A 21,815-nucleotide genomic window follows, 5' to 3' on the forward strand; every position below is an offset into this window, starting at 1 on the left:
TTTGTTAAATACAAAATAAAATCCATCCTAGCCACCTACTATGCTATTGGGTGAAGAATAAGAGTGAAACACTATAATGGCTATGTGTTTATCCGTGCTGTTATACTACGGTTATCAGCAGAGAGTACATCAAGGACATCAACCTCTAGGCCTAAAACAATCAACTGTGTTACTGTAATTACCCAGAAGCTAAGACACAGTAACTGGAAAAGAAGATAGGAATAGAAGTATCATATTAAAAATGGGAAACAGAGTTGTAAAGATTAGATGTAGCAAGCCAAATAAGATATTTTAAAATAAAATATTGAAAAATAGATTATTTTATTCAAATGAATGGGATTGGTTTTACGTATATCTATTATACACATACATACACAAATGTGCATACATCATGCAAACAGGTGCACACACAGGTAATGTCAGTTCTTTTAATGGAAATATCACTTATAAGTAAGCCCAGAAATATAATAAAGGGGAAACACTAAAGCAGTTCTTGGAACCACAAACACAGCTTTCAGAAAGCACTAAAGGAACTGAGTAAGAACAGAAGCATACTCTTTCTGATTTTAATTATCATTAAGACATTCTCTGCCAAAGAAAATAGCTGAATGGTTCCAGAAGCCAGAAATATTTTCAAGGTTTATTAATAACTAGGTGAATGTTATTCATATAACTAATGTCATTCAACTAATCTTCATTCAGCCTGCCACCTGACTAAATGTAAAAAAAAAAAAAGTACAAGCCAAGGTGCATGCAGTAATTATTCAGATGCATGAATCTATGGCAAAGTATCCTATCTTACACAATAGGGTGTGCCTTAAGTATTGATAATGCAGCTAGTGTCTATCCATTTTCAGAAAGCAAAATGAATTACAGCACATTTCAGGATGCTCCATATTATAACACATGGGATTATATTTGCATAACAGATCTGTGATTTTTTCATTTGTGTTAGTGTTGAACTAAGCCACATTAACATAAAACTACCAGATCACACATCCAGTGGCTTAAGTTTTTAGGTATTGCAAATGACTTTGGCTGGGGACGGTATTAGAAAGACAGGGGTATTTTATTTCTTCAGATGTACGACATTTGCTTTTATATCTGGCACATACAGCACAATCAGTCTCTTTTGCTCTGGATTCAACTTCTGTGGCATACCCAGAGGCTGTATCTAGGTTTTAGGTCAGAGTGTAGCTACATATTCTTAGCTTGCCAGATTCAAACTTGCAATAAAAGTGAAGCTATTCTCAGGTCTTCAGAGATCACTTAGTTTGCCCTTGTGCAATACAGCTGGGTGAACATACCTAGATGTTTGTCAAAGCACCTTATCTCCCCAGCAACACAGACCTACCAGGGAGCAACTCTTGTTTCCTCCAGCTACATACTTACCTATAGCGATCCAGACTGGCACTACTCTCTCCCACCACCAGTCTTCTGCCCATACTGGATAGGTAGTAAAAGAAAGCAGCTCTAAAGGGGAATTTCACATTTGCAGAAATTAGATTTAGAAGAGCACTGGAATGCAGAAGACTTATTGTCTTCTGTATTACCATGAGAAAAAGGCCATGAAAAGCATTGCCTTTTGGGGATCATCCCCTACACCTAGAAAGTTATCACTAACATTACACTAAGGAAATTTCATGAAGTCCATAGGAAAAATAAAAAAGAAGCATTAAATATTAACCAGGTCAGTGCAGAGTGCATTTAAAACTCCTAGTTTAGTAAGATCTTTAAAATGCAAATCTCAGCCTCTCTCATCAAAAGACTGGACTGGCTTTAACCCTGACTGTCATGCAAGGATTAAGATCTAATCCTTATTTCACAGTTTGGCTAAGTAACAGCTGCTTTAGCTGCCTCTCTAGCCAAAGTGGACAGAATCAACTGCAGACTATGTGATAAAAAGCCACCAAGAAAGAAAGAGTGGCTGTACAACCCAGACTAGCTGAGAAAGTGAATAAAATGAGGAGTGAGAAACATCCCAAAATAAGTCAAACATGTTCCTGTGAAACAGCTTCAGGCAATCTCTTCTGTAATTCCTTCTTCTGTAAAAGAAGAGCTCAAAGAAAAGGGTGAAAAGAACAATGAATCAGAGAAGCAAATGAAAGGAGAAATAGCAGACCAACAGACTTGAAGGAAACTTAGGAAAGACAGCTTTTATAAACAAAAATTCCCCACTCGTATTACCCTTCTTATACCAGGGGGAAGTATGTCTGGTCTAATGCTTTTATTACATAACCAGATGTAGCTAGAACACCCGTTCAGATTATTTCAGTTAGAGATCAGCTTACTTCATAAAAGTTTAAACAATTATTTGGGTTTCATTATAGCTAAAAGGTTTTTCATGACACTTGTTTTATTATTCTACAGTAAAGTCCCTAAGGAACTGAAGCAGAAGGTTGTTATTCTGTTTACTGATATGACTCATATAATAGTCTTTAAAAACACTGAAATTAAAAGAATATGCTTATATGTAACAGATAGTGGTTTATTGGTTTGTTCTTCATTCATGCTATGTGCCTTTAACAGACCATCTAGCTCAGTTAAGACCCTTAGGAAAAAAATGGGAATGGCTGGCAGGGGAAGACGGCTCTTTCCCCAAGGAGCAGCTGAGCATGCTTATGGTGGAGTTACTTCGAAGAGGTTAGCAGGCAAAGGAGGAGGTAAGATAGTGGCACCAAAGAGCTTCAAGATGCAGTTTAAGCAAGGAGAATAAGATTACTGCTGAGCATCATGTGAAGCAGACAACCAAGTCTCAGAGAAAAAACATCCCACATACCAGAGAAGAGGGCACAGAATTTCCTGTACATCAGAAAGTCACTGAACTAACTTAAGTAAGACCCCACATGCCAGGACACTCTGGGCGGTGTTTACAAACCCCCTTTTTTATTTCTGCTCTCCCTGACACAATCACTTTCAGTTTTCTATATTTAAGAAGGTAATTAGTCTAGTTTTATTCTTATAGATCCTGGCTTTTGTGGGTTAGGAAAAAAAAAGCTTTACTTCTCTGGAGACACTCTATAGAAGAATATTTAGACAAATGCACTTGATCATTCTGGAAAACTCAGGTTCCTGTCATAATAGCATATCCAATATAAGGTATCATGGCACCACATCTATGTAGTATCAAACAAGTATTATAGGCAAGATCTGAAACTCTTAAACAAGCAGCTGATGGCCATTTGAAAAATTATGAGTGCTCCATCAATAGCATATATTCAAACATTGCTGAATAGGCACTGCCACACAGAAGTAAGTCAGACTCTGTTAATAATTCATATTGAAAACAAGTCAGGTAATAATACTCTCTACTCTTACACTTCAAGCTGCACTTCTTATGCAAGTTTTCTCCCCACAGAATACAAAAGAAATTTATTCAAAGAACTGCAAATAAGGCTGTATAAAAGATGTTGCATCCTTTCTGTCCATAATAAAGCGTCTAAAAATATTTTCAAATCATAAATAAGAATATGGATTTTTATTATAAAGGAGGTGTAAAATGTTTAATTAAATACTATTCCATTAATAAGTAGAATAAATCCTATATTTCACTAGGTTCTCTTTTGTTATTAGAAGCCTAATATAATGTCATGTCTACAGACAGACCTGACATTTCAGAAATGCATACTGTGTTTTTCCTCTTGTGGGACTTCAACCATCCTTCTCAAACTATCCATTTGTTTGGAGAGTGCATCTGTTTGCACAGTAATTGTTGTACTGCCCTGCAGAGTTGAATGTTTTCAATGCGAGCTCCCCTGTACTAGACTTTTTTGCCAGTTGCTTTTTAAAAATAAGCAACCAATAAATAACCTTGTTTGAGAAGGCTGAAGCTTTAAATGCCTTCTCCACATCAGTCAGACATGCAATAAGATATTCTTTTCTTTTTAGTAAACATTTTCTGCTCCTCAGTTGTAATTCATTTGGTACCTTGACCTTTTCAGCCCTACCCTTTTCCTGTTTTTCCTGTAGCTTCATACTCTTTGAATACTCTTTGTCTTTGTTCCTCAAGATCTTTTGGGGTTTCTGTTGCAGTCTTACTGATCTATCATTATTTTCATGCCATTTCTCCACGTCACGTTAGTTGCAGTTCACAATTTCGTTTATTAGCAGCCAAAACTTCTGCATTATTGTTTTCCTGCAGATGGCCTTCCTGTAAGTTCCTCAAGTTTGCTTAACTCTACTTTTTGACATGCATTCATCCTCTTTTTATAAATCATGAAATTGACTTGTGTTCATTTTAACCTAAATTCTCACTCAGTTTTTCAGTTTAAGAAAATCATCCTTTCTACTAGTCAGAGTCAAATCTAAGCTATTCCCATTACTAATTTCTCACTTAGGAACAACAGATTTCCTACAGATATGCTAGGTACATCCCCTATAAACCTCAAGTCAATCCTCTGGATCCTCCCATTATTTGAGTAAAATTTCACCAAGAGATACTTATTGTCTCTTAGCACCTCCATAGCATTTGAGAATCACTTTGCCATTAGGTCTGAGATTTTGATGCCAGTCAAGCAGTCCATCTCCCAGGATGACAAGTCAAAGACTCTTAAAATCGATTCTTTATTGGAGGTGGAGGGGGGGCGTGGAGAAGCTTGCCACTTTCTATTACATGTGACCCTTTCTTCTCCGAACTCCCATATTCTTATAGATTTTGGAAATATGACATATGCTCGCCATGCTTGTCAGATATAACATGGCTGGCAGAAGGAGGTAGCACACTCTTGGTGCCAGAAGCCATCCTTCCTGTGAACCAGTTTTCCTTTCTTCAATTCCAGCACTGTAGTCCTTCCAGACTATCTAGAAACCCCCCAATGGCAACTTCCTTGTGTTTCCTTGTCCTTTATATCCAAACCCCTCTGTAATGCAACTAAAGAGTTTCCACTAATACATCCTTTTCCCACAAGTTAGCACTCTGGAGTGCCCTCAGTGGGGCTACGTGGGTCCACACACTCAGCAAATCAAGAATATTATCTAATAAGGATCAACATCCTCGTTCAGTCAGAACTTCCACAGATTTATGCAGAAAGATTTTTCCCATCTGTCACGTCTGTAATACATACACCCTCACATACATATAAAAATCCTTGCTCCTAGTTAATGAAAACTCAGTTTAATGTCTTTGTTCTACTTCATCATGTCATTATTTACAATGAGAAGGGGAACTGATGCTACAAGAGACTTCTTAAAAATCAAAGAAACAAAGCTAAAATAAAAAATCCCATAATACCATAAAATGAGAAATTACAGTTTAAATAAACTTCTTCTAACTTAAAAGCCTTATATCTCTATTATATCTCAAAATAATGAAACTCAGCATGAAAGTTTGTGTTGCGTGGATGAAAAGGGAAGATTGAGTTTCTGGATATTTTATGCAGAATGAATCTGCAACACATACACATACTCAAAATCTAAAAGTGTAGGTGTCAGACAAAAGGTATGACAGAGTTTACAGTTCGTCTGATACCTAACATTGTTTGTCCCTAATAAAAAAAAAAAAAAAAAAGAGAGAGAGATTGCAATGAGAATGCAGTGGGGTTCCAGCAGCCAGCAGGGACCACAGATTCTTGAAGTTACCAAGTTTCAGGTCACATTGGACATCCATAGGACTGAGAATAGGGAAAATGGTGTTTAGAGGAAACTAATAGGAAGCTTTGGTAGCAATCTGTATCACCTAGAGAATGTTTCTTTGTAACAAAAGAAATATTTTGATGCATTTCACTTCTAAGTTTTCACTGTGCTTTTCTAAAGCCTATTAAATTCTCAGTTCATTACATCTACCATTGCATTACCCTCACCATATACCTTTCACTGATGTAGACTTCTATTTTGTCTGGTTTTTCCTCTATTTTAAACATCTAAATATGTCACCCCTAATTATCCTCTTGATGACTAACTAGTTGGGCATTTCTCAGTATTAACCCTTATATTTGAACACCAGGAACACCATTTGAACACCAGGTACTACAGTCAGTGCTGCCATTTATTTCTCAGTCAATATAACCAAAGGAAATATTCATTAACTTTGAAAGCACACAGCAGTCAGGCACCATCTTCCATGGGAAGCCTAAATTAAAAAGACTATTGTGCTTAAAATAGAATTTGGTACAGTCAATTCCCAGAATTGTTATTTGAAGTTTTATGCAAATTGTATGTATGCTCAGGGATTTTTACAGGCATGTTTTTAACATATGTAAAAGGAAATGGAGAGATCTGTTATTAAGCCTTCTACTTATTGTTGTGAATGACCCACCCCCTGGAGAGTTGCAGTTCCTTCAGCACTCATATAGTTCATTGTACTCAGCATTTATTTCTGAAGCACAATTAAAAGTATATTTTAGAAGAACCCTATATGACATAGTGGAATAATAATGAACTATAGTCCAGATTGCATCAAGATGTGAGGCATTAAAGGACATCTCATTCATCAGAAAGTACTGTACATTAAGTTCTCAGTTTATTCTCTACTTCACTCTATCTAAAATCATGTTCCTATAGCAACTCTGTGAATACACAGATATGCCTGAAGGAGTTATATACCAGTAAGGATTCTCATCTCCAAAGCATACGTTGCAATTTAACACATCTTTGGGCAGGAACTTCCATTTAGGGATTGCCAGAAAATTCCCTTGTCCTTTCATTCAGTGGAATTATAGTCTATGTCCTTTAACATCCCAGGAGCTCTACTGATGGGCACAAGCATCTCTATCTCTGCCTCACTAGGGGCAACTTCTTTATTTAAAACCCAGTCTCATAAATTTCAGTTGGAAACAACAGCACCTACTTGATCACAGTATTAAAAATAAAAGACTGGACTATATTTCCCAAGGTCCTTAGAATCATTTTCTTTTTGCGGAACATCTAAAAGATATTTTCATAATGAAAACACTGTGATAGAAAATGGGGTGTTTGACAAGACAGAAATTTAATGTTTTTCTTGTCTTTAAGAACAACCTTCTCAACAAACTGAAGTAATTAGTCTCCCTTCCTTCATTATACGCCATCAAAGCATTAGGACATTGATGTTGCGAATGTTGCTTGAGTTAATTTTGAGTTCTTTCAGAATGGGTACACATGTTAACCTCCAATATTAACAATTATACAAAAATTAAGTCAGGAAGGGTTGACTTTAGATTTTTTGCTAAAGGCCACATATTTATTGACACATTTTCAGAAATTCAGTCCCAAGAAAGAACCAGTTCTTTTAACATTCAGAATCTTCAAACTGCCATGTAGCAGATCATCAAGTGGAATAAATATTTTGCAACCAGAAAATTAGCCACAGGTTCTGAGAAAGTGGCTTTTTTTCTCTGTATAACAGGATAGTTATATTCTAGAGCAGTATTAGACCAATGAAGCTATAAACCCAAACAGCAGTCTCACAGGTGCAAAAGACATTCTTTGATGACTCCTTCAGACTACTCAGAAAGCATTGCCTAGGCAGGCATTTAATCTACCAGTTGAGGCCTCAACAATCTCCCTGTAAATTCTGCTTTGTAATTTCTAGGATCACAAGAAAATAAATAAATAAATAGATTAAATAAATAAATAAAGTATTAAAACACGATCTTGGCAAGGCCTTTTGAGGCGCTCTTGCAGGCAACATAGCTGTTAGATGACAGATCTTGTCTTAGAAATATTTGTTTCTAAGCAAAATAAAGGATTTTGGAACAGCACCACCACTTATCTGCAGTTTAAGAGAAATTTTATCAAGTTTAAACCATTATGGAAGTCTGAAACAGTTAAAATTTAACTAACAACAATTATTTCAAATAAAACTTAATAGTCTTGGCTTCATTATCAACACTACATTAAAAAAATTATGCTAGTTAAGAAAAAGGGAAAGTCTACTTCTGCAAACATTCCATCAGGCAGACAGAGAGGAGGCGGGTTATTTATAGCTTTGGTTATAGCACACTGGGACAGGGGTTATGAACAAGGCCTTCTGACAATTACTTCTCAAAATGATTTAGTTAGTATTTAGCAAAGCATAGAGGTCTTACAGAGGGCTTTGCAGAGCCTACAGTGATGCTCCAGGTGATAGTAAAAGATAAAATACTAGGCTATAGAAATAACACTGATAATGTTTAGTTCTAAATAGCATTAAACTTTACCCTGACACACACTCAGCACTGATTTTACACTACTCTAACCTCATTGATTTCAGGAGTGCTAGTCATGACTGACCTGGAGGAAGTCAGATAATACCCAACCTTTTCATTTTATTCCCTGGGCCACAGAGCAAAATATCAATATTCACCACCTTCAATTTCAAATACAGAATTCAAATTTGAGAGCCAGCTGACTCTCAAAACCAAGTGAAATCATCCACAGAGAAAGTTCCTCATTTTGCCTCATTTTCCATGGAATGGTAGAAATCTGTCCAATATAAACTGCTAATGCAAGTACCACAGTCTTCAAAACAAAATACTGATATTGTGGAACACCACAGACCACAAAGTATTCTCAGCTGAATATATCAGGAGATGCACAGATCTTAGAAAATGAGATGCTAAGCACACTACCTGATAATCAGGAATAAGTATTACTATATAGAAAATGTATTTTACTGTATTCAGTGCAGCACTTGGTTCATCAGTCTCCTACTGACTCACCTTTTGAACTGATAATCTAGCATGCAAATAATCCATCAGACTAATATTTTAAAATAAAAACAGTTCAGAAGGCCCAGGGATAAAACAGGAGATGATAATCAGAGGAAAAGTGAAAAAAGAAAACACTATCCCACTACAAAGTTCTGCATCCTTCATGGTTATACTGGAAAACACCCTGGACCACAGGCAGAAATAACTTTTCAAACTAAGCAATTCATGTGCTACTTTAAAAATCTACCTAATCAATTGAGCACAAAGGTCTTCAAAGTAAGAACTCTGTCCCTTAAGGATCAACAAAGCTGGGTCACCCCAAACTAGTAAACAGTTTCCTGGGACAATAAACCTCTATGCCGAATACCAACTTGCATCAGACATACGCTACATGAACTGTGTAGCAGAGATTTTATTTGAAATCCACTGATTTGAACTCACTAAGTCAAGACAGAATTAAAATAACATGTAGTTTAATCAGAAGTTGTTGATCTTTCTTTTTTAGGCTTTCCTGGTTTCCTTCTGCCTCTGTGGACTTCATGCTAATGTTCTAACTTGCATGAGGATTATTCAATCTTTCATCAGACCTTTAAGGGTGGGGAATTAAGAGTTTTACAACCCACAGCACATTTTCATCTTCAGCAAGGATTTGGATAAGAAAAATCATGAAATGACCTTGTATTAAACAAGATGAGAAGCAGTAGAGCATTTAGAATATTTCTATGTATTTCTATATTCTCTTTTGCAACCAGCTATCTGTTTCATCCTAAACCAGCTACATAAAGCAGCTATAGTCTGAAGACTGATCCTGGAAAGGATACGGCCTTCAGGCCAATGATACAGGTGCCAGAACTCTAGTCAAGCAATGAAGACAAAAAGTTAGCCTGTGATATGTTAAAAAGGAGCTTTTCTCAGCAGAAGGGGTTTGGAGGCGGTCAGGGTTTTGCTTGTGATTTTTAATCAATATTTATATGTAAAAGATATCTAAAGTAGAATATAACTTTGCTTTCTTGCTCTGGTAGCTATTTGTATCTCAGGTTTATGAGAAAGTTAATAAGATTGATATGCAATAGCCTTAGGGATGTTATGATACTATAGCATACAGCTAGGAGTTAAGAGATTTCATACAAGAAAGTGAGGTACCCTGCCTCATGCTGAAAAATAAAAGCAAACTATTCATGCAAGGGGAATAAAAAAAATAATCAGGACAAAAAAAACCAAAACCAAACTCAGTGACATGGCTGCTACCTTTTGCTGAAATCATTATTAGACATCCAACTTGAAGTAAGGACAGGTTTTGCCTAACAGTATTGTCAAAACTCATGAGAACATCTGTACTGAGAAGACACAGCAGATCATGGTGCTTTACCTGCTCCCCTTTGTTAATCACCACCACCACTATTGAATGCCCACCAGCACACAGTACCTTCTCCATACCACTCTTGCAAAACATTTTTATGAGAGTCAATTAATCTAGTGCCTATTTTAAGCTGTCCTTATCATGTACAGCCAGTAATGACAGTGAAAAGTTGCACCTTCCAACAACAGACTGTCAGGGCTGTATATTCCATCGAATTCTGATATCTGGGCATTTGACACTCAGGCCATGTGTCCAGCTGGACTCCTGACAAAGATTTCTAATTCTGAGACCATCCATATGACCACTTAAAGCATAGCTATAGTAGTAAGATTAAATAAATAATTTAATTTAGATTTCTAAATAGGTACTATACTTGAAAAAGATCTCCCTCAGGGCAGAAACAACTTACCAGAACACACGAATAACTGAAACTTAGTCTACAGCTTTATTAAGATACACAACAGACCTTCATGTGTTATCACTCAATAGGAAGGCCACAGAAAATTCCTGATGTCCACACACCTGACAAACTAATTCTGCTCTCATTTAGGTATATAAGAAATTCCAATTTAAATGGAAACAGTGTGTCTAGTTTTTAATGTTTAAAAGAAAAAAAATAACTGTGAGAAGCACTGCAACATGCAATTTAAGATGCTTCTAAGGTGTGCACTATTCAAGGGAGAATAAAGAGACATGCTTTTGTTAAACTTCAGAGTAGTAAAACCTTACATTTTCAGATTAATTGCAGTCACCACATCAGCATCTGTGATATGACTGATGTTGGCCGACCTTTTTCTCTCAGGTATCCATTGGAGAGTGAATTAAAACTATCAGTGTATACTGCATTCTGCTGCTAACAATTCTATAGGCAATGGAAAGATGGAAAGAAATACTTGAACAAAATTGACATTTTTAAAAAAACAGCTTTGCCAGTGTGGATCAGATAGAAATACCAAACATAATCTTGCTATTTGCACACACAAAAAAAGGAGAATAAGCATTTGCTAGTATCTACATCAGCCTACCTGCTCCAAAGAATTTGTCCAGCTATGTATTTAAAAAGCAAATCATAACTGTTGCATATTTCCAATCAAATACATCCATTAATCTTTTAATTCATTACAGATGAAGCTATAACATATATGCAGATATCATAGTATGAACCACTGCACGCTAACACCATTTCATCTTCCTTTCTTAAAATAGCATATATATCTCTCAATATTTTCAAGTAGTGGATGAATTGGTCTTACAGTAAATCTCTTTGTAGACTTTCTTATGATTCAGAATGCAATGGTAGTGGCAATTCCAAAATAGATGTACTGGGAAGGAACAAAATTATTTTAGTTTGCCTGGAAGGCAGAAGATGGTACATTAATAAACAAAAATTTCTATTTTACTTTTGGAATAAAATTAGCTGACTGTGACTAGTTAAAATTAACATGCTCGTTCTTTCAAGGAAAGCAGTTTCTGAAATGAATTTTCTACTATAAATACAATTCCAGTTCAACACTTATTGAATTTCACTAGGGAAAGAAAATAATCTTTGCATGTTGGGGCATACAAAGCAAAATCTGCAAGTAAACATGCTTATTTTAAAGCTGTATATTTTGACATAATCTTATTTCCATTTATATAGCGTGGAAAAGTACGTAACATTTAAAAACATTCATGGTATAAACTACACCTAAAGAACTCCATTCAGGTCCAAAAGCAACTCTTGCATTCACAGTCGCTTGGCAGTATGACCACTTTCTGTTTACAGTGCTGTTTTAGTGACAGGAATATTAATTTTAAAAAACCTCTATATAAAGATTGAAGCACTTCAGATTCTACAAACATTGTTAGCCTTTAAATAATAATAAAAAACACCAAGCAAACAAACCAGAAAACATCTCTGCAAAGACTTTTAAAGTCACCTGACAGCTGTTGCTACAGACTTTAACTGTTAAATATTTATAATAATAACTACAGACTGTTCTCCCCTTTAATGTACCTAAGCCCTTTTTTTAAGGCAAGGCAGAACTACACACTCTGGACAGTATCCCAGTTAACCCAGGGAACACCCCAGAACTTGCCTACAAAGACAGTGAAGTTCAGGATCTACTCTTTCCCAGAGGTTAGGGGAGGGAAAAAAAAACTTTAAAATATCCTGCCTCTGTAACCCAAGGCAGGCTTTGTACCATAAGACTGCGATGACTTTGCATCTTTTGATTCTCAGACTCACAGATCACCTAATACATAAGCAATATCTGGATTATGCAGTCAAAAGCACAGACATATCTAGCAAAGAAAATGTGTGTGAAAGCAAGGAGGCTAAGTTCTCCATGCATATAAAGTAAAAAGACAGAAAATAGGACTGGGAATACAGTCTAAATCTGTATAAGCTAGGATAAGCTTTAACTTTTCTACTCTTAAAGAGCTTACTGCAATGTCTGTCTCAAAATATTTAGAAAACCAATGATGTTTGCCATGCTCCTAGCTGTTGCAAATATATCTTGTTTGTTCCAAGAAAAAAAAGCAAGGTATGATTCAAGATAAATCATATATCAGACTTCTTAGTCAGATGGCTGGTGTGTGTTCAGCATGATAGTCTTTGTATGCTCTGCACAGGAATGACTCAGAAGCAAGTTCCACATTTGTCAGTCCAAGCAAGGGATACAACAGCAATTAAAATCACTAACAATTGGTTGAGGATCAAATAGATCTTATGCATCTAGTTCTAACAGATGTAATAGATGAGGATTGATTTTCCAGGACTTATTCAATATCATATCATAATAGCTAAATATATCTGATAGATATATTTCTATTAAAAAAAAAGAGGGAAAGGAAAAATTGGCCTAGTTACTAAGTTAATTCATGGATGTGTGAGTGCTCACTGGCAGTTGCAGCCAAAGGATTCTTATTAAAGGATTCTTTCTTTGAGGCTTGAATAGATTCCCAGAGAACAGCACTAGAATAAGAAAAAACTATTTACACAAGTAAGTCCCATGTCTCTTACTTCTTGCTCATTTGACATCACCATGCAGCTAAATTCTCATGTGTGTTTTCAGATCTTTTCAATACTTTCATAAGAATTATATGTAATAAAAGACACGGGCATCTACAGGTTACCCTTCATTTTAAGTTTTAGCTGTTTAGTCCCAAATCTGAAAGTTAGAAACCTATGACAGGGACAAAGCTAGACATTTTAAAGGATATAAGAAACATCTTGCACACCAATCAGTTGCCTAGGCATAACCAAGAGGAAGACTTAAGAAAAGCAAAATATATAACAATCCATCCCTTTCCTGGCATACCTGCATTAAAGTAGGTGTCAGAATGAGGGTAAATGCCAAGTGCTTTTTTTTCAATAATTGGAGATAATTATTCTGTAGCAAATACAGATGTAGAAGGAAAAACCCCATATTTTACACCAAAGTACAATCCAAGAACACTCACCTGTGAAATATAAGATGTAAATTCACTTGCTTTTTCTGCATGAGGCAATTAAAATACAGCTTTAATGACACATCCTCATCATCAAATTGTAGCATTCTCTGGATAGGACATTCCTCATTCCTCCCACCTAACATTAAGGAAAAAACAAAACACCCCACCCCACCCACACTCCAAAACCTACCAAATACTCAAAGCTAATTCTGGTCTCTGTCCTCTGACTTTTCCCAAGCAGATCAATGACTCAATTGTTATGCTTTTGACACCCTGTATTCAATATCTGCTTTCCAGCTCTGCTTGGCCAAGTCAATCCAGAGTTATTTTCTGTTCCTTTTCTCTTACATCCATCCAATGGATTGTAAACTTACAATTTTGAACATCAATCTCTTTTGGCTACTTCAAAAATGTAAGAACCAAAACTAGCAATTAGTTTTCTTCCTCACTGATTTTAATATTCTTTCACAACTGCTACTAAGTGCATTATACAGACCATAAGGAACCTCTGGAAGTCCTATAATGATACACGTGCTGGGAACAATGATACAATAGTTGGCGAGGAGCACAGCGGCGGCAAGGGCAAGTCCCGTGGTTCAGCGCTAGATCGGGGCAGGCAAGGCAGTTCCTTGTACCCGAGAAGCCCAGGGGTGAGCAGAGGGACCCATCAGGAGCCAGCTCTCGCAAGCAAGGATGATGTGCAGCTGACATGGCGTGGGGTGTTGCCACAAGCAACAGCTGGAGATTTAAAAGGCCCCTAGGGAGCGCAAGCGAGCAGGACAGGCAAACAGGGCGTGGTGCGTCAGAAGGGCGTGGTGCGTCAGAAGGGCATGGTGCGTCAGAAGGGCGTGACCCAGCAGTTTGCGCAGCAGTTCGCACAGGCAGGGCAAGCAGGAGGGATGCCACAGCCTGCTTGTAGGTCTACAGCTCAGGCAAGTGCTTTGGTCTCTGGCAAAATGGTGGGCACTTGCCTCAGAGCTAAAACCACTGTGCAGCAAAAGCCCCTGAGATGTCAGACACATCCACCCAGACAGGTCTGGTAAGACAGTAAACATCAGTACAGGCAGTGGGCTGTGGCAATTGCCCAAACCCCTCTCCTGATGAAAAGGTAAGTACATGCATGAGGTGTGCACAGGTTGATGACCTGATACGTCAGGTGGCTGAACTGCAGGAAATGGTTAAGAGACTGACAGTATTAGAGGAGTTGAGGCACAGATAGACAGGTGGCTTCAGAATCATGTTCCTGTGGCAGACACCACCGAGAATGAGGCACCGTGGACCCTGGTGACTCACAGGAGCAGGATTCCACATCAGCCTGCACCCTCCACCATCACAATCAGAAACAGATATGAAGCCTTAACGACTGAGGACACCCATGAACAGGGTCTGCAAAGTCCCCTGCAAGGGGAAACTGTACCAGCAACATACAGTGGACATCGTAAAAGGAAACGATGAGTGCTCGTGGTGGGTGACTCTCTGTTGAAGGGTATTGAGGCACCCATCTGCTGACATGACAGGGAGTCACAAGAGGTATGCTGCCTCCCAGGAGCCAAGGTCCGAGACGTTGCTGAGAGGGTGCCACAACTCATCAGGAAAACAGACTACTATCTACTATTACTATCTCATGTAGGCATGAACGACACTGAGAGCTGTTACCTGGGTAAAATCAAGGAAGACTTTCGAGCCCTGGGGGAGCAAGTGAAAAACATTGCTGCCCCAGTGATCTTCCCTTCCATTTTGCCAGTTCAAGGGAAGGGAGCAGTCAGAAACAGGAGATTAATGTATATCAACTCCTGGCTACGTGGCTGGTGTCACCATGAGGGGTTTGGCTTTTATGACAATGGGGTGTTCTTCAATGACAACATGCTAGGGAGGTGTCCTGGTTTCAGCTGGGGTAGAGTTAAATTTCTTCGTAGTAACTAGTATGGGGCTATGTTTTGGATTTGTGCTGGAAACAGTGGTGATAATGTGGAGATGTTTTAGTTGTTGCTAAGTAGCACTTACACTGGTCAAGGACTTTTTCAGCTCCCTGTGCTCTGCCGGGTGCACAAGAAGCTGGGAGGGGGCACAGCCAGGACAGCTGACCCCAACTGACCAGAGGGATATTCCATACCATATGACATCATGCTCAGTATACAAAGCTGGGAGAAGAAGAAGGAAGGGGGGACGTTTGGAGTGATGGCGTTTGTCTTCTCAAGTAACTGTTACGTGTGATGGAGCCCTGCTTTCCTGGAGATGGCAGAACACCTGCCTGCCCATGGGAAGGAGTGAATGAATGCCTTGTTTTGCTTTGCTTCTGTGCGCAGCTTTTGCTTTACCTATTAAACTGTCTTTATCTCAACCCATGAGTTGCCTCACTTTTACTCTTCCGATTTTCTCCCCCATCCCACCATGAGGGAGTGAGCTAGCGGCTGCGTGGTGCTTGGTTGCTGACTGGGGCTAAACCATAACAGGAGGGATGGAATCCATCTGTCTAAAAAGGGTGAGGGAATCTTCAGCAGAAGGCTGGCTAACTTGGTGAGGCGGGCTTTAAACTGAAGGACTTAGGGAGTGGGATCCCTTGAGAAAATGCTCACACCAGCACGTCCAGCGGGGGAGTAAGTCAAGCCAAGCAGTGTAGTGATAAAGGTTCCTTAGCTGTCTCCCAGGAGGTGAAAGAGAAGGGTGATCACCTCAAGTGTATGTATACAAATGCACACAGCCTAGGTAACAAACAGGAGGAACTGGAGCTCCGTGCCCATTCAGAAGGGTATGACATCATAGGAGTAACTGAAACATGGTAGGAAAACTCAAATGACTGGGGGATTGCAATGGACGGTTACAGGCTCTTTCGTAAGGACAGGCAAGGTAGAAGAGGTGGAGGAGTTGCACTCTACATTAAGGAAAACCTAGAATGTGTCGAAGTCAACTATGGTGACTGCGACTGCTCTATCGAATGCCTCTGGGTTAAAGTCAAAGGGGTCATCTCCAAGCAGGACCTCACAATAGGCATCTGCTATCAACCTCCTAACCATGATGATGAAGCCGACGAAGCGATATTTGGGACACTAAAGCAAGCTTCTGGCCAACAGAACCTGGTCCTGATGGGTGACTTCAACTACCCAGACATCTGCTGGAAGAATAATATGGCAGCTCACATGTCATCCACCAAGTTCCTGGAATGTACAGGGGACTGCTTCCTGATACAAACGTTAGATGTGCCAACTAGGAAGGAGGCACTGCTGGACTTGCTATTCACAAACCGAGAAAGCCTGCTTTGTAATATCTCCATTAGTGATAGCCTTGGCTGCAGTGATCACAACATTGTAGAGTTCGGGATCCTGCTGAGTGTGGTGAAGGTCAGCTCTGAAACAAGGGTTCTGGGTCTTAGAAGAGCAAACTTCAGTTCACTCAGGGCTCAATTGGGAGGGATTCGATGGGAAGCTTCCATGGATGACAAAGGAGCTAGTGAGTGCTGGGAGTTCTTCAAGAACTCTCTATTGGAAGCACAAAGCCAATTTATCCCCTACAAAGGCAAGGGAAGTAAGCGGAGCAAGAGGCCCCCATGGCTCAACCATGAACTCCTGGGTCCACTCAAATCCAAAAGGGAAGCATACCAGAGATGGAGAAGTGGAGGATTATCCATTGAGAACTACAAGGGCATAGCCAGGGTGTGCAGAATTGCAGTTAGAAAAGCAAAAGCCCAACTTGAATTGAAACTGGCTGTAGACATGAAAAATAACAAGAAAGGGTTCTTCAGACATGTCAACCATAAGCAGAAAAAGAAGGAAAACATAGGCCCACTGTTAAACAGAAAAGGAGAGTCAGTCACCAATGATGCTGAAAAGGCAGAGGTCCTCAACACCTTCTTCACCTCTGTCTGTACCAACACTGTTGGGTCCCAGGCTTTGGGAATGAAATTTCTGGTTGATCCAAACACCGACCCACCATCAGTGAAGGAAGAGTTAGTACATGAATTATTACAGGAGCTTGACCCCTACAAATCAATGGGCCCTGACGCCATCCACCCGAGGGTGTTGAGAGAGCTGGCTGACATCATTGCAAGGCCAGTCTCCATAATCTTCAAGAAGTCATGGAGAATGGGGAACGTCCCAGAGGACTGGAGGAAGGCAAATTTTACCCCTATCTACAAGAAAGGTTCGAGGGAGTATCCAGGTAACTATAGGCCCCTCAGCCTTACTTCAATCCATGGGAAAGTTACGGAACGAATCCTCCTCAGGGCCATCACAAGTGAATTGAAGCATGTGACTGGGAAAAGCCAACATGGCTTCACTAAGGGCAGATCATGCTTGACAAACCTGGTGGCCTTCTACAACAAAGTGACTTGCCTGGTTGACATGGGGCGGGCAGTGGACATTGTCTACCCGGACTTCTCCAAGGCCTGTGGTACAGTCCCCCACAGTCTTCTCCTGGAGAAATTGATGCCTTATGGCCTAGACAAGTGGTCTGTGCAGTGGGTGGGGAACTGGCTGACAGGCCGCACCCAAAGGGTGGTGATAAATGGCTCCTTTTCCAAGTGGCAACCTGCCACTAGTGGAGTCCCCGAGGGATCCATATTGGGCCCAATGTTATTCAATATCTTTATAAGGGATCTGGATACCGGCATCAAGTGTAGCCTGATGAATTTTGCTGATGACAGCAAGTTGAGCGGGGAAGTAGACACTGCAGAAGGGAGAGCTGCTCTGCAGGGAGATCTGGATAGGCTGGAGGAGTGGGCCAGCAAGAATCTTATGAAGTTCAACAAGGACAAGTGTAAGGTCATGCACCTGGGAAAACATAATCCGGGAGTGCAGCACAGGCTGGGATGCACCTGGCTGGAGAGCAGCTCTGTGGAAAGGGACCTGGGGGTCCTGGTGGACAGGAAGCTCAACATGAGCGAACAGTGAGCACATGTTGGCCAAGAAAGCCAACAGGATGCCGGGTTGCATCACAAAGGCCATTGCCAGCAGAGATAAAGAAGTAATTATCCCGCTCTACTCAGTGTTTGTCAGGCCACACCTGGAGTACTGTGTCCAGTTCTGGTCCCTGCTATACAAAAAGGATGCGATTAGGCTGGAAGGGGTCCAGAGAAGGGCCACCAAGATGATCAAAGGACTGGGAAGCCTGCCATATGAGGATAGGCTGGGAGAGCTGGCTTTGTTCAGTCTTGAGAAAAGGAGGCTCAGAGGGGACCTCATCACCATGTACCAGTACTTAAGGGGCAGCTACAAAGAAGATGGAGACTCCCTTTTTACAAGGAGTCACATGGAGAGGACAACGGGGAATGGACACAAGTTGCTCTTGGGGAGATTCCCATTGGACATGAGATTGAGGGATATTTTTCACACTGAGGACAGTCACCCATTGGAATAATCTCCCCAGGGAAGGGGTTGACTCAGCCACATTGGACACTTTTAAGATTTGGCTGGACAGGGTGCTGGGCCATCTTGTCCAGACTGTGCTTTTCCTAGAAAGGTTGGACTAGATGATCCCTGAGGTCCCTTCCAACCTGTGATTCTGTGATCCTGTGATTCTGTGAATATTAATTCACTAACACTGGACACATTTTATGGAAAATTAGACATATCCCTTGCCAGCCTAACCTTTGATAGGCTTCTTCATTCTTTAAAATGCCTTTCCACCCATGAACAGGAAAGCTGAAATAGTCCTGGTGGATCACACCAAAACACCTCACTAGACCAATACTGAGCTTTCAAAAAAAGGTTCATTAATAGGCACGTTTAGAAGCAAAATGAGGCATATACCTTTTATACAACACAGCCTAATTATTCAAACAAATTTAGTCTGTAGCACCCTAAGAAATTTCTGGAAGCTCTCTTGCCTCCTTTTAAAGGGTGGGGGGCGGAAAAAGTACATTCCTTTTCCATCTGCCACTGATCTAGCACCAAGGCTTGTTTAAGTTATAGATTAAAAAACACAGTTATCAATTAAGCAATTTCAGTAGTCTCAGATGAGTTCTGTTTGATTCTGGCAACCAATTACTATCTTCCTGATTAAATACCTCTTCTACTGTACATCATTTGAGGCTATGTTTTAGGTTTGCTCCTCATTAGGTGGAATCTTGCTACTGTATATTAAGTAACAATGCAGTGAGTATCTTTCTTGGGTTCAAACTTTATATCTCAGTGGTCTATCAGTTCCCATCTGGTGGCATCTGTATGACTTAAACAAGTTTGGGGGACTGGGGTGATTGTGCCCATGGTAAGTTACTGCTCAAATCTCTTTTCACTTGACTTAAACACAGTATTACAATATCATGCCTGAGCTTTTGCTCTTTTCTGTGTTTAGACACAATTTTCACTTTCAGAAACACTGTCTTTTTACTTCCAACAGCAACCTGCTTAGGAATGCTGGACTTTTTTTTCCTCATGCTCTAAAAAACTCCCTGCTACCTGTCAGCATTTTAGCTACTTATTTGCCCCTTCTGATTAGCTCTTCAAAATTTTAATCTGTACTTAGCCACCTATCACTGAATAGACAGATTGTTCCTACAAAGATTTTGAACTTAACTGTATTACCATTACCATATATATAAAACTCCACATAGAGCCACACTTTTCATAACTGCATCTCAAACTAGGTCTAGTCTTGTGGACTGCTCAAGGCTAAAATCAAGAGATACTGCTATTTTTTCAGTTCCGTTACCAGCGACTCTGAAAAGCAACCATATATAAAATCTATATGTCTGCATCATCGCCCATCAGAACATTCATCCAATCAAAATAAGCAGTCTGCATAATGCTAAACATCTGCATTTCATGCTTTTTGAACAGTACAAATTTATTTGCTTATAAAGTATACACTGTATTTCAGAACCAACAGATATTACAAAAATCATATTACGGTAGTTATCATTGACAACAAAACCACAAACCCCAAATGAGTCACACAGAATATTTTTAAGCCTTTTAGTATGAAGTAAGACTTTTAACCAGTGTTTCACATTACAGCTCTGATGCAACATGAACTAAATATTATGAACAATCCTATTGTTATAAAAATCTGTTTCCATTGTTGAGGCTAATGTCCATCTCCTCCAAAAATAACAACCACACACACACCATTTTAGACAAAACAATATCAATAGTTGGCTAGGTTAGATGAACCAAATGGCCTTATTTTACCAAGGAGAGAGACTACAGCATTATTATAACACAGCTCATAGCATAAATGGAAACTATGCTATTTGTACCAGCATTTTCAGATAACGGGTATTTCCAAATCAAATCCACATTTATATATTTTCAACAGTGACTGCCATCTCTACACACGTAACTAGCCTGGTATGTCCTAACACTGAAGTCACCTACATCCTGCGGAAATACAAGCCTCCTTATAATCACAGAATCACAGAATGGTGGGGGTTGGAAGGCACCTCTGGAGATCATCTTGTCCAACCCCCCTGCTTGAGCAGGGACACCCAGAGCAGGGGGCACAGGAACATGACCAGGTGGGTTTTGCATGTCTCCAGGGAAGGAGACACTACACCCTCCCTGGGCAGCCTGTGCCACTGCTCGGTCACCCTCACAGGAAAGAAGTTTTTTCTCATATTCAGGTGGAACTTCCTGTGTTCCAGCTTGTGCCCATTGCCCCTTGTCCTGTCATTGGGCACTATTGAAAAGAGCCTAGTCCCATCATCCTGACACCCACCCTTTAGATATTAATAGGCATTTATGAAATCCCTCCTCAGCCTTCTCCAGGCTAAACAAACCCAGGTCTCTCAGCCTTTCCTCATATGGGAGACGCTCCAGTCCCCTGATCATCTTCGTAGCTCTCTGCTGGACTTGCTCAAGGAGTTCTGCATCCTTCTTAAACTGGGGGGCCCAAAACTTGACACAGTACTCCAAATGTGGTCTCAAATGCACTACAAAGTCTCATCAATTTTAAAAATTATCTTTGACTCAACTGAAAGTAAGACAGCAGGTATTCTGTGACAGAAGAGATTTCCTTAATTATAATAAACAGTATTTTACCTCTTTTCCAGAAATATAAACATGTCTACAAGCCTCAAAAATGCCTCCTAGAAAAGAACTATAGATATGTATAGTCAGGAAGTCTTCATAAGAATTTTGATAGGTTTTTGGTAACCATTTTTATATAACTTGAAATATAAGCAGCATCTCCTAAATTATTCCAGCATTACATCTCAGAGCTTGCTTCCCATTGCTGCTGTCAATTATAATTCTAATCTAAACCACAAGAATTTGAGCATGAGCATTCTAAATTTAAAAAAAAAAAAAGGAAGAAAATCTTTAAAACTCAAAGCATTTAGAGTTTATTTGAAAATCATACCAATTTAATGGTGGGTCACGTACTAAGGAAAGTCATAGTCAAACTGATTCTATCTTCTGTTCCAGGTCTTATTTTGTCCCAGCAGGATCATTTTGAGAGACAGAGTGGAGCAACGCTGTAAC

This window comes from Phalacrocorax aristotelis, chromosome 4 (genome assembly GCF_949628215.1).
Source record: "Phalacrocorax aristotelis chromosome 4, bGulAri2.1, whole genome shotgun sequence".
NCBI classification, from domain to species: domain Eukaryota; kingdom Metazoa; phylum Chordata; class Aves; order Suliformes; family Phalacrocoracidae; genus Phalacrocorax; species Phalacrocorax aristotelis.